The 15170-nt window shown below is 38.5% G+C and overlaps 1 non-coding gene across 1 annotated transcript; it reads left to right on the forward strand.

Moving 5' to 3' along the window:
* Positions 1-2611: 2611 nt before the first annotated feature.
* Positions 2612-2719, forward strand: LOC125592174. The gene has a single exon (XR_007328021.1). It is a non-coding gene; the product is annotated as a small nucleolar RNA R71 (small nucleolar RNA).
* The last annotated feature ends 12451 nt before the right edge of the window (positions 2720-15170 follow it).

A 15170-nucleotide genomic window follows, 5' to 3' on the forward strand; every position in this document is an offset into this window, starting at 1 on the left:
AGACGTTTGACTGCTGAATTAGGGTTTTTGGATCGAATGCTCTTCCTTGATGTTCCTTCTGATTTGTTTGTGGGAGCATTCATCTTTTCTGCTATGGTGTCGTGAGAAGTAATATTGGGTGCAAAACTCCTTATATAGGTATTGGTAAACCTACTTGGAATTGGAATATTCCCTTTTTCCTTTTCAAAGGCGGTGGCTTTAATATCGATCGATGTACGTGGTGTGGTATCGATCGATGCATAAGATCGTTTTGCTGGATGAGGGTGAGTATCGACCGATGCAGAGTAGACTCTGTCGATCGATGGTGGAGACGTGTTGTTGAAGGAATGGCTTGAATATATTTCATCCTGCATAGCAATCTCTATAGCTCTTTCCTTCCAGTAATCTTCATCATATTCCTCAGTAGGATCCTCATTGGATGAAGGAATTACAGTCTCTACTGCAAAACTTTCATGGAATCCACTGTCTGCCCAACTGCCTATTGAATAGTCATCACATCCTCTTTTGTTGGGTTGTTGAAAGGCAAAGTCTGTATAACACTGATCTGGTAATGTGAAGTGCTCTACCGGTTGATTCCCATCGAGCGACGTGGGATAGTGTTCATCGGTCGTCGGTGACTCATTGGAATTGATCGATGATGCAGTGTGAGTGTCGATCGATTCGGAGTACTCTGTTTCATACTCTGCTCCACAATGGCATCCTGCAATGTAGCCAAGATCATATCCAAGCTCCACGAGGTTGACCTGTTGTCTCACAACTCAAACTAGGTCATAGTGGACGTCTGGATTTATCAGTGTCAGGCACAATCTATTGGTGTTCATGTCACATACAGGTCCTACTGTAGCCAGGAAAGCTCTTCCAAGCAGAAGTGAAGAGTTCCAGTTAAGCTTGATGTCCAGGACATGAAAATCTGTACCTCAAGGTCTCTTATGATGCCTCCTGAGCTTCTTTCTGAAAGGTCCACGAAGGTGAAAGATTCTGATGAAGGCTCTATTTTCAGACCCAGCTGGTCTGCCATAACCTTAGGTAGTATGCTGACTGATGCTTCTATGTCACAAAGTGCACGGGGAAATTCAATACCCTTCACCACACATGGTATTGCGAACTTCCCAGGATCACTCTTCTTCTTCAATGTGATCCTTAGTTTCATCCTTTCCCTGACATGATGAAACATTCTCCTAATGTCCTCCTCAGTCTCCTTAGTCTCTCTGAAGAACATCCACAACCGGTGTGTGTAATAAACTTCATCAAAAGGTTTCTCCACTGGGATTCTGAGGACTCTCTTAGTGAAACCATCCATCTCCTTCTCATTAGCTTCCCTCTTAAGGTTCTTAGGAATCTTCTCCTTTCTTTTCCATAACCTTCTTCCTTCAGTTGCCTCATCAACTTTCATAGGCTCTGGTGTAGTGTCTGAAGGGTTGTAGGTTCTGGTGGGTTTGCTAAAGGTTTAGGTGGTGGTCTAAGTGCGTTGATTCGGGCACTATCAATAGATGGTAATCGCACTCTGTAGGTGAGAGGTGTCCATCGATTGATGGGAGGTGAGGGGGGTCGATCGATATCAGTCTCTCTCTGTCGGTCGACTGCTGGCTCATGCCGTCGATCGATTTTGACGTAGAAAGGGGAGGGTGGGTGATTATGTTTTTCTACGAATTTCTCATGAGTCATGATCTGAACTGCATTACACTCCGCTGTCGATTTAGCAGATGACGTCGATCGATGGTTAGAGTAATCCGTCGATCGATCTTCGTCATGGTCTGTCGAGCGATGTGCATCCATTGACATCGGTCGACACCATTGTGATCCGCCGAAACTCATGGAGCTTTCAACTTCGAAGTCTCCTTCTCCAAGCTTCTCATGCTTCACCACTTGCCAGAAATCATCATCTATGATGGCATTTACGTGGTGTTTTGCTTTCTCAACTCCTGCTTCTCTAGCCAAGGCTTCTTGCCTCTTTACAGTGTCTCCAGTCTGAACCACTTGCATTTCAAGCTTCCTCACCTGAGTCCCTAAGGTCTCAATTCTTGTATTCTGACTATTGTAGGCAGAATCTATCTTCCCATTGAAGTCCACAGTGAGTTGTTGCTGTCCTTCCAGAACTCTGTCAAGCATTGCTTCAATCTTGCTTTCTTTAGTCTGTGGTGGTGGATTCTGGTAAAATGAGTTTCCATAGCCTATGTTGTTGTTGCTGAAAGGTTTCTGGAACTGTGAACTATGGTTACTCCTCTGACCATTGTCATAGAAGTTTCTGTTTCCACCCTGGTTTCCAGACCTCTGAAATCTAGTACCTCCAATGTAGTTCACATCTTCTTCTCCTTCAATGTCTACAGCTACTTCTCCTTCAGCTGAGCAGACCTGCTTCCTAAGAAGCTCATGAACCACATCTAACTTTGCTCTAACTTCGTCCATCTGCTCTTTCCCTAGGGATGCAACAGACTTCTTCCTCTCAAAGTTAGTATTTTTGGTGCTGCTGTTGTTTGCTAGATTTTCTATCAGTCTCAAAGCTTCCACCGGATTCCTGGTGTTGAAGTTTCCCATGCTAGCTGTATCAAGAGCCATCTGATACCTCAAGGCGATACCTCTGAAGAAAGTGCTCAGCAGTTGCACTTCGTTGAATCCGTGGTGTGGACAGTCTCGCTGGAAGAACTTGAATCTGATCCATGCATCTTTGAAAGACACTCCAGTCTCCTGCGCGAATGTAGCAATTTTGTTCCTCAAGTCTTCAGCTCGTGCCTCATCGAAGAAGTTTCGTAAGAAAGCATTCTTGATGTCGGCCCAGGATGTTAGAGATCCTGTGGGTAGATGCTTAAGCCAGTTCATCGCTTCTCCAGTCAGAGAATACTTGAAGAGCTTGCACAATTGGTAGTCCTCGGGGACTCCATCCATACGAATAACAGCGATAAGATCCTCGAACCTCTCTAGATGGTCCATAGGATGCTCGTGCGGTAACCCAGAGTAGGGTATCTGCGACACGAGTGTGTAGTGCTGAGGCTTCAGCTCGAAAATCTGGTTCTGAATCTCTGGAAGTCGAATAGCTGATCTGTTGGCGTAGTACTCATCTAGACAATTGTAGTCAGCCAGTGCCCTTGGTCGAGCAGCGTCTTCTACAGGTTGAGCAGCTCCTGTAGCATCAGTACCATGGATTACATTCCCCTGAGCGTCTAGTTTCTGACATGTTGCATTACGCAGATGACCATCCTGGTCATATAGGTTTCCATTCTCGTCTTGTCTGAGAATAAAAATCGCAACCATGTTTCGCGACTGATGATCGATCGATGTACGCGGTGTAGTATCGATCGATGTCGAACGATGTAGATCGGTCGACGATGAAGGTCGGGTGTCGGTCGACGGTTGGGTGTGAGAATCGGTCGACGTGAAAGCTGCTGCGTCGAGCGATGTGGAACGTTGGTCTTTGCGGATCGTTCGTTCCAAGTGAGCAGGATCTTCTGAGAATAGCATGTGTTTGTCCTTGTTGCTTCTGGTACTGCTGGGCATGCACCTGAAAAGACAAGAAAAAATTTTTGTGTTAGAATGGGGGTAGAGAAAAGAATAAGAATTAATAACACTAAATCTAATGGCGATCAAAGCTCCCCGGCAACGACGCCAAATTTGATACCACTCAAATTACCCTAAGGAGTGAATTACTCTCTCAAATAAGAGGTTCAGTTGCAGTACTTAGGGATCGAATCCACAGGGAGCTAGGAAATCTATTAAATCTAGTCAAATTATTAATTCTAAGTGTTTGTTGTTTTATGGTTTAAAAGTAAATATCAATCCTAATTGAGCAAGTCTATTGCTCGACTAACAAGATGATTGGGGGTTTAACTTATTGGATGATACTAGATGCAGGGTTTCTATTCAGGAGTTGTAGATTATAATCCTATAGATGCGTAACAGTTGCATGCATGATATATTAGAGCTCAACTCCTTAATCACAGTGATCAGCGATGGCAATGTTTCACTTGTTAACTAACTAGATCTTGGATCTCAACTGTTGTCTTTTGATCACAAGAAAGTGTCGATCGATGATTCTATAGGGATATCGATCGATACACCTTTCGCAATATCGATCGATTGTCAGAAGACAATATCGATCGATGCTTCTAGCTAAGCCCTAGGCGCAGATTGAAACGCTCACTAGTCTCCTAGATCAGCGGTTAACATCTCTCTAGCAGTCCTAGCATGACATATCGATTCAGGACAGGATGGTCAAGGATGCTTGACTCATGCTAATTCCTAGGTTCATGTTCTAGTTTGCAAGGCTAAAACAAGCATTAATGAACAATCAATCAATGAATATCACAACTTAGCAAATCTATAGTTGTGGCTAATCCCTCTAACCTATTTGAACCCTGAATCTAACAAGTGAACTACTCATACATAGCTAAGCAATTCATGACACAAAATAGAGATAAAAACTGCATAGAATAGAATAGATGAATCAATGGAGTTCCAATCACAAATCTCTCTATGATTTTCTCTCATAAAACTCTCTGCTGAAAATAAGAATACAATGGTGGCCAAAAGCTCTCTTGCCTCCTAACACTTAGGCAAGTATATAACTATTAGGTTAAAAATTTGTCAGGGGTAATCTTGTAATTTGGTGAAGCCTTGGGTTTAAATTTGGCTGGAACCAAGTCGCGCATCTCGCGTCTCGACATCGATCGATGGTACAGGATATCGATCGATCATAATCTTCAATCATCGAGGCTTCTCTTCTGTATCGATCGACGGCACTGGATGTGCATCGAACGATTGCGTCTTCTTCGTATCGACCTCTAATGGTCAGCTCTGATGAAATCTCTTTTAAGCTCCTAAATGCTCCATAATCATCACTTTACTCCAAGATACTCCTGAACCCGAAAACGTACCTAATAGGATGGAATATATAATATATAGATTGTAAAACACTTATATACAATGGATGAAAATGGGTCAAATCCATGGTATATCAACTCCCCCAGACTTACCCTTTTGCTTGTCCTCAAGCAAAACAAACAGGCAGTCTCTAGCTTAGCAACCAAATTCAACTAGTAAATTTAAAACACAGAAATCATCACCTCTACAATTTCGCAAACCACATCTAAAAAGTCTTAATCACAAAAGCAGATTATGCATTATCCTAGCTTAGCAACCAAATTCAACTAGTCTACAACACAGCAAATCCTGTCTGACATTCCCCTCTACTAACCTCATTTCTTAGCATAAATATAAAAGTGAATGCTTTACCTTGGGAGTATCGACCACAAGATGCAAGGATTTTCAGACAAGTATATTCCCACATTCTGAATACTCGTATATTCCCGCATTCTGAAATATTTGCCTTGTACTCAATATTTTTGAAACTTTTTCGGCAATAAAGACTTCGTTAAAATCTCTTTTATCTCAAGAAATATTTTGTTTATCTTCGGAAAACATCCGTATACGAGCAAAAAAATTATCATACGAAACCAAAAAATGGAAACTCGCGAAAAAATTGTCCCACCTCAAAACAGATCGACTCCACACTAGCTTATCCAACAAAGAAACTTTGTCACATCAACTAAGGCATTTACGAAATCAACAGATTCCACCGACCACAAACATTCTTTCACAAACATATCTCGGTCACACCGTCGATTTCGACTCCTGGCCGAAACACGAGACCCTGATCTCAGATACTCAAAATATCACTAATAGCATGTTTTCAGAAAAATAAAGCGAGACGTCCCTAAATCTTCGAAAACATGTTCTTTGTCCGTTCGCGACTATAAATTACAAACGCTCGCCGATTGGCCCCGCCGAGCACATTATCTGTCCTAAACAATCGCATTTAGATCCATCCTAAGGATAGATCGTCTTACATCCGACTAGGATAAATAGCGCGCTATAAAAGAAATCCGAAATTTTGGTCAGCATTTTCGGAAGACTTAAAAATTGTCCTCGAAGAGATGCTCGATTCCTATCATACAAGTCGTATAAGCCGAGAAAATATCACAGACTTTAAAGCGGGATGGAATCTCGTCAAAAACGATATGGGAAACATAAGTCGAAGTAGTCATCGCACCCCCTAAAGCCGTAATTAGACCTAGGTCTTACCCTAAACCCGCACATTGGTGTCTAACGTCTCAAGACATGATATCGAAAAGATACGAGATCCTGAAAGCATGTCTCTTCGTCCACATCCAAATGCTCTCAAACTTTGAGAACTTCTCAAACATCTCGGACAAGCAACGAACTGGACGATCCACAAAAGAGCAAGGAGCGAGATGACAACTCGAATCCTCCCCTTACACTTAACCAAAAACCCAAACATTCTTGAAATCCTTTTTATAAAGAATGGTTCATAAAAAAGCCGATAAACGGCGGGGATTCGAAGCCACACACGGCCAGTCCTAATACACAAATCACGGCCGCACCCGGCCGAAGATAAACAGACTACAGAAATATATTACAAGGAAACATTCTCACAGACTACAGAAGGCTTTACGATCAACCGTCGAAATTGAAGTACCCAGTCATCGATCTCCCCACTGAGTAGTCGTTTACATCAAAGGGAACCGCCGGCTGGTTCACTGCGCCCGTCTCATCAGGGCCCCCCGTCTCAGCCTCCACCGTGTCTGGAGAAACGGGAATCGGCACCCACTGCTTCCAAATCCTCTCCTCAATCTAAGGAATCGTAAAATCTCTGTCTCTCCCCTTCATGCGCCTAGTTTGCTTCGCATCCTCGACAACGAACAAATAGTCATGAGCCTGCGTGAGATAAAATCCGCCGACGGTACCGCGACACTCGCGATAATCACCGAGAGCTTGATAACTCTCCTTAAACTCCCCAAACTCGCACGAGAACTGGGCGTGACGGTTTTTCATAACCTCGACCATCTCTTTCTTTTCTCGCCTGTATGCACGACGAATCTCCTTCATAGTCAATTCTCCCTCACAACGACGAGAATGCTCCGACTCATCCATCAGACGAGCAATTTCCTTATTAGCCGTCTCGGCCCTGAATTGAGCCATGTGAGCCTTCTGGTTGCTCGTGTCAAGGGCTCGGTTGAGAAGGACCAGTGAAAACTCTCAAAGTAAGGAAAATTTTGGCCATAAAACAAATGTGTGTTCAAAGCTTACCGCGTTGACCATCCTCGATGCCTTGGTAAACTCTGGCCCCTTGCCGGATCCACCGTCGGCCGCAGGAAAGTCAGAACCAAGCAACTCGTCAAGATCAATCGGCTCACCACTATTGAGATAATCTCCAAGGATGTCTTCGGGAAAGCATTCTGCGTCAGCTGCGTCATCATCGACAGCTATGTGTTTGTCCTTGCCGGTCCTCGACCTTGCCCTCTCTGCTGGAGCCTCGTATGGAACGAACCCGTCCATGCTCGATTCTTCCCCTTCTTCGACCAGCAAATCCGGCCGGAATCGAGAATGGTGGAGAGCGACAGCGCGACGAACCCGTTTCGGAGTTAACGTAGCCCAAAAGAATGGACCACCACAGAGTAAATCTCTAATGGTGTACAAGCCATCCAGAGTTGGGGTAAGAGGATTAGTCACTGCAAAACGAGAAACAAATACGTAAGATTGAATATCGTCGAAAATAGTGTGTAACCAATCGAAAGTACCTTTCCGACCCCATCTGGTCCTAATGATAGGAATGCAAATCTCCTCCACAGACCCATTGTCGATTCGGAAAAAGAAGGAAAACTTCTTCCAATCATGGTAGTTCGACACGAATTCCGCTATGATCGCCATGTGGTTCCGAGGACTCAGTCGTACTATGGCCGAACTTCCCACTGGCATCAACATGCCTTCAAGATGATCGACGTCGAGGGTCATTCCTCGTTCGTAACTCAGCACCAGAATTCCGACAATGTGCTGCAAACCGCACGGGTTGATTTGACCGATCGATAGCCCGAAACGACTGAAGATCCGCACGATAGCTTCCGGGAGAGGAAACCATAAGTGGCATTGAATAAAGTACGCTTCGAAACACGTGAAGTAGCCATCAGGCGGGGACTCGGCGACTTCCCCAGCTACCGGGATAAGAAACTCTACTGACTCAGGAACTCCGCAGAAACTCCGAATGGCGGCAAGCCCATTCGGACAGCTCCTGCTCGGACATCCCTCCACGGGGTTAGCATGAAACGGGTGAGGATGCCATATCCCGGGTCTAGGGGGCTTTACGTTACCTTTAGCCACCCAATATGCATCGGCTTCCTCAGGATCGACAGAGTGTTCCACAAACTCCACCTTTGGCGCAATGTTGTCATATTGTGAGCTAGAGCCGTCAGGAACGGAACGATCGTGACAAGATTTGGTGGAAGTTTTTGTCCTTGAAGTCATGATCAAAGAGAAAAAATTTATCAAACGGAGATAAGAGAGGAAATGATACTTCTATCTTAAGAGAAAGTTTGTGGAAATGAGCAAGTAAAGAATTTGAAAACTTACTCCACATACTTATAGGCAAGAGAATTCACTATTCATCCTCAAATTTTCAGAAATTGGATTCCGCCTAACTTACTCGGCATGTCTAAACCGCTCGCAAGAACATCATGGTTCAAACGAGCTGGGGGCTAACTGTTCAGGTCAAAATCGGTTACGACGAAATCAAAATCAGAAACTTCCCGTGAAATGTCTTCTTTGTAAAAGAAAGATAAAATTCAAAAGAATATAGAAGTGGAAAAACCTAAAATCAAGTTCGTAACAATTTCGAAAAGGATTCACACGATAAGTCTTCGAGAAAGGTTACTTAAGGCCTCGGACAACGGATCTCGAACAGCGAAACACCCATTGTCTAACTCGCCGAAGAGGCAAGTTGGACCGGATGCACCAACTAACTCGCCCGTTCGGCGAGTTGGATCGAGCAAGCCGTCCAACTCGCCCGTTCGGCGAGTTGGATCAATCAGCCTACCTTCGTCCCGTCCTCGTAGCTCCCCCTTTCGGGATTGGATTGAACCTGCTCTTGTTCGTCTCGATCGGAGTCACCGTTGGAACTTTACGATTTAAAAACCGCAAGAACTCGTTTTCTCGAATAACATTCGGATTGATCGTATAAAATGGCAACGGTTAGCTAAACACCTCGAATTGCCTACGGTATACGAGGAATCTGAATGTTTTTCGGAATCGACGTCGTTTCGAAAGCGCTCTTTTTATAAAATCATAAAAACGCCTAAGTCGGAAAACAGCCCGAAAGGGTCCAGAAGGCGGCTAAGAGCCCTCTTACGATTTCATACGAAATCAAGCCCAATGGTTATGGCGTTTATCTTTTGTTACGCAGGAGAAGATAAATGTCAAGTTCGGAGGATAAATGTGAAATTTCCGAAGATAAATATAAAGATCGAAGAAAATATGAAATATTTCCGCGAAGTGATAAACTCGACCGAGGCCATAAGGGAAAGAGCACCGCCTCTAGAGGAGTATATAAGGATGTCGTGGTCGAAGATGCAGAGGGACGCAATTTTTTTCTACTCAGAGCATAACTTAGCATTTAGGGCATTTAGGCAATTTTTCATTTTTTGTTATCGAGCTGCGAGTCAACTAGGTTTCCGCAGTCTTAGGTTGCTAGAACTAGGGATCTCGTCGACAACTCTTGTGGCCAAGGCTCTTACGTTGTTGTAAAGCTCATATGCAGATTCGGAATAAAACCTTTCTTGCTCTCTTTTCGATTTTAATATTTATTTTTGTTTATACTTTCGTGTTCTAATTGCTTGGCGTGTGGTTTAGCAGATACCCAAGACCTCTTGTAAATTTAGGGTTTCCTATCTTTCCTAAATCAACGGAAATCGACAGTATGAATTTCGGTTCCCACATTTTCCTTTCCAAATCATAATTTCAAATGGTGCAGTTAGTTTAATTATAGATCGTTATTGTAAATTTGTTAACTAAATAACAGTAATTATAAATTACTGAAGCTAACTGCAAAATTGTATAATTACTAATTACCCAGAAAGCTAAATAATATTTGTTCAGAAGTCTTAATCATTTTGGATGATATGGTTTATTTGATAATTTAACAATAAATATGAAAATCTTTAAATAGTAATGTGTTAGGTTATCAAGTTAATTTAATAAATAATAGTGAAAGTTCACTTTTTACATTATTTAAATCAAAACAATATATTTAAAGAAAATTTTAAAATAACAAAAAAGAATTATTCGTAATATAATTTTTTAATGTGGGTAATGTGATTGTTTCATTTATTTTAATAATATAAAATTAAATAAAAATGATAAAGGATATACAAATTTTTTTATCAAATCATTATTATTCAATATGGTTACTTTTCATAAATACTTTAGTCACTTTCGGTAATTCCATAGTTTTTATTTAAGGAAAGAATGTAAATATTAATAATAATTTTATGGTTAGTTTAATAAAAAGATTAGTAGATATTTAGATTGATCAACATATTTCTTTAAGGATTTTAAAAATTAGTTTGGTGATAACATGTAACATAGTTCAAATGTTGTAATGGTTCTCAAATAATATACGAGGGATAAGAAATGATAGTGTAGTTTGGTATAACTATAATTTATGCGTTATATTATATAGGATGTCCTCCCTGAAATGCGGTTGACCTAATTCTTTAAAGCTGCTGGTGGCTTGATAGAATTTAGTTTCAATAAAATAAGCGGCATAAAATAATATTTATTTCGTTCACAAAAATGTCAATTTAACATATTTTACAAAAATTACAAAAATATTGAAATGCATTTATGTTTTATTAATTACATCTATTTGACCAATAATATATTGAGATTAACCAAATTATTTATAAAATAATGCAGTGTGCAATTAATATTAAGTCAAAAATAAATATAAATTGCATTGATATTTTAAAGTGACACTTTTGTGTAAAAAAAATGTTTAAGTTATATTCTTTGTGAAACAGAGAGAATATTTGACTAATGAATTTTTTTTTGCACTTTTGCTGTATTAGTATTAAAAATGTGAAATATATTTTTAAATTCGAATTTGAAAAGGCCAAGCTTTGGTTAAAATATGATCACCGATTTTGGTGAGTTTGACCCATTTTTAACAAATTTTATGGTTAATTCAAATATTTTTTTTTAACACAATTCTTAACTAGATACAAGAACAAGTCTAAGTCATGATTCGACCGACCAGTCCATTCTCATTTTCAAAACACTAGTTAAAATTAAATATAACTATTATTTTCTTAAGCATAAATTGTGTATACATATGTGATTTTGAAATAATAATATAATATTTTAATTAAATTAATAATTATGATTTTGGAAACCAGTATAATTGTATAAAATACAATATTTTGGATTAATATTAACTAGGTGGACGGCACACGATATGCGGATATTAATATAATTGTTAGACTTGTATTATCTATATTCCATCATATACATGTATCATATTTTATGCATGGTTATACATGTAAAGAAAATCCATAGATTGTATATGTACATAGTCGTTCTATGCATATGATTATGTGCGTATAAACACGGCCATGTTTAATGTTCAACAAAATACCCATTGTTAGTTTTACGCACCTTTCTTAAAATAACACGTATTAAAGCACCTTTTCGATATGACAGCATATCAGCTTCACGCAGCTATATTTCTTTTGGAATACATCAACTATTATGATTTATAGTGGTAGCAAATATTTATATCAGGAATTTCAAAATGATTCAAATTTTCAGTAAATGTAATGTTTTCTTAATGGTTTGTATATTCTAATAATTGAATACAATGTCATGTTTTTGATATGGTTATGTAAATAAAATTCATCTTCGTATGAGCATTTGGGTACACAGATAGAATATGGGTTTACTCATTTTATGTCACGTTTATTGGGTTAATTATTATGGCTTTTGAATAGGTCTAGTGTGCATATCAATTTTCTGGCATGCTTAAGAATTACTGATATGATGTTCGAGTTTCTCAGCACAACTCTTGCTAACGAAAATCAAAGTGGAATCCTCTCTTTCTATTTTCTGAAACACTAAAATAATCAATGGAGGATTCTACGTCTTCTGACTTCCGGTCTAAACCGACGTCGAAGTCGTGAGGAACGTGATTCACTTCAAGGTTCATTTCCTTGATTCATCTCTAAAGAATATCATGTCAAGTACAATGATCTTTGCATGAGAAGGTTTATAGCCAAGGAATCATGTCACCTATTGAGGTAAATCTTCTTCAAGTTTGCGACATCATAGACAGTGTAGGCTGGTGGAACATGGTTATGAATGTTAGCACATTCTCTCCTAAAATAGTTAGAGAATGTCTTGCAAATTTGCTTGGATCTGGTGGTAAAATCATGATTAGAGGATTAATGTTTGAGCTTTCGTCCATTTTAACCAATCAGGTGTTTCTAAATGCTGACCATCATCAAGTGTGGGAATTGGAAAGTTTGGATCAGGCTGTTGCAATTTTGACTGGAGTTCATAAGCACATATGAGAAAGTTTTTGTTTTGAGGATCTTAGTCTGATATATCATGTTCTTTACAATGTATGCATAACAAATTGGTTACAGGAAAAAATATTGTGTACCTTGTGAAGAAGCGTCTGCGCTTCTTATATGCTATTATTAATAAGAGGCCGATTGATTTTGGTCGTCGTGTATACAATCAAATAATTGTTGGACGAAAAGCTGTTGGTTTTCATAATCTGATTCATTTGGTTCTGGTTCATCAGCCTGAGATAACACCACTTGTAGGAGATGAGGAGTTAATTGGTAAACCAATGTATTTGTGGCGCATACCAGAGACTTCTGTTCCACGTTATGTTTCACCACAACAGTTGATGTATCACAACATCGATCAAGCTGTCAGGCTGATTCAACTTCTACAGAATCATGTTCTAGGGGTAGAAGTAGTGAATGGAGACGATGATGAGGAGGAGGGTGAAGATGTTCAAAATACTCAAGAGTAACTTATGTCAATATATTTTTAGCTTGTAACATCTATTTTGTTTGAATTGTGATTCATTCTGGTGTAGAAGATGATGACTAAAGGAATATCAGTGGCTTCCATGCCAAAAATATTCTCTTGGATAAGTACTCTTAGCTTTTTGTTACTCTTACAACTTTGTACTATGTCTTTTTGATCATTCAATTTTTTCTATGTGTTTAGTGAGTATCAATATTGTTGATTTGATATGCTTGGATGTTAATTAAAGAAACCACAAATAATTTCTATGTGATTGTAAGTACAAAAACATATATGGCGTACAATGAAGCCTACTTGCGTCACAAGTTAATCTAGAGTTTAGGTTTTTTTTTTTGGAATTTATTGTCAATAGAGACAGAGCTCAAAATGTTAACATATACGTCAACGGTATTTGTGTTGTATATGAATTTAATTGTAAATGATATGAATTTGAAATTATTTTTGATATATGGAATATAGTTTATTGTCGTTAGATATTACAATATTAATTGAAGAGAAGATAGCAAATATCTTAATTTACGTTGTCAACATAAGAATATCCAAACATCTAAAATTTAGGAATGATTTATCAATCTCTTTTCACTAATTAATTTTCATGTAACTGAATAAGTATATATATATTGGAAGGAAATGTAACAGATTGTATATTGTGTATTGGATATAATCCTATGTGTATTGGATTCTCTTGACAGTAATATATATGATAAACTGGATACTAAAAAGTGTGTAGTCAACATGTTCTTCATCTACATGTTCAGCGACAATATAAAAGTCTTCAATCTCGACCCACGTTCCTTCGATTAGAAGAGGTTCGTAATGACGAATAAATGTTGATGTGATCCTGATCGAACCAGATGACAATACAAACGTGGTCAAGCCCAGATGTTCAACTGAAGACGAATTAGAAAACAATGCAAGCATGGTCAAGTTCAGATGGTCAGGTGAAGAACATGGAAATAATCTTGAACGAGAGGGAGAGCTTGAAGATGAATGTATCTTAACCATTCCAGGAGGTCCAATGACTTGTGCAAGATCAAATAAGTTCAAGGAAGCTGTTAGTGGAATGCTTAGGTCAGTTTGGTAACAAGAGGAAAGCCATGTTCAAAGTCTCATCCATCATACCTTGACCACGGTTACCCTAAGCACCGTTCAAGCAAGTCTTGGTCGACGTTCAAACTGATCAACAATTAGGCAAGTAACTTTGTGTCTTCTCTTGTTCCCAGTCTTTGGTTTTGTTCCACTGGGTTTTCCAAAGATAGGTTTTTAATGAGGCCACAAGTTATTTCCCCGACCACCTAGTTGTTGATCTATGGCCAGAAGCTCATATTATGTTTATTTTGAATTTTAAACTCAAGGAGCCTTTGTCTTTTATTTTTGTCATTCCAAAACTTTGTGCATGTACAAGACTCTTGCTTTATGTCCTGGTCGAAACTCACTTGTCCATTATCATATTATCAATATAAAAACTTGCTTTCTCTCTTTCTTGATATCTGTTTGAGTTATCTTGTTCTTGTATGTAATATCTAGAGATTCAAGGGCTATTTGTTTGGTGTGTCATCCAACAGAGATAAGAAATATATTAAAAATACAAAAATACTAAATTTATTTAAATATGTAATTCAAAAGTTGAAATTAATTTTAAATTTTTAACTAAAAAGTTAAATAAAATTTAATTAAATATTAGTTATCTTTTGTTTCAACCTGTAGCCTATGATTTCAGCAGTTTTTGCGGGTTTCATCAAATTTTTAATTAAAGTGTATTTTTTAAAACCGAAACTATATTACAAAAATATTTTAAATAGCAAAATCCTTAAATAAAAAAAACATTGTAAAACTGTTAATAGAATGTTATATCATAAAATATCACGCGCTTTAAAAGCGCGGATCAAAATCTAGTTTATATTAAAATCTTCTATGTATTTTTGAAAATCATAAACATACCAAATATAATAGTCATCTTAATGATATATCAAGCATATTCAAAATATTGTATAAGGATGTGTGTATACACTGCAAATACATATAGTATTAAATCATGTATTATAATTTTAGAATAATGTAAAAATATTTTCAATGTTTAATGAACCTAAATATATTAAACTAATTTTTTCTTCTGCACGATACATTAATATTTTGACAAAAGTGTTTCTAGTTCGTGAGTATATGACAAAATATTATGATGATTGATACTAAAGAATCATGGGAGGATATTTTGCATTTAAGTAAGGTGATATAGTTAGAATATTTCCTTAAGTAAATTGTGTTTTATAGAA

The sequence above is a fragment of the Brassica napus genome, chromosome C8 (genome assembly GCF_020379485.1).
Source record: "Brassica napus cultivar Da-Ae chromosome C8, Da-Ae, whole genome shotgun sequence".
NCBI classification, from domain to species: domain Eukaryota; kingdom Viridiplantae; phylum Streptophyta; class Magnoliopsida; order Brassicales; family Brassicaceae; genus Brassica; species Brassica napus.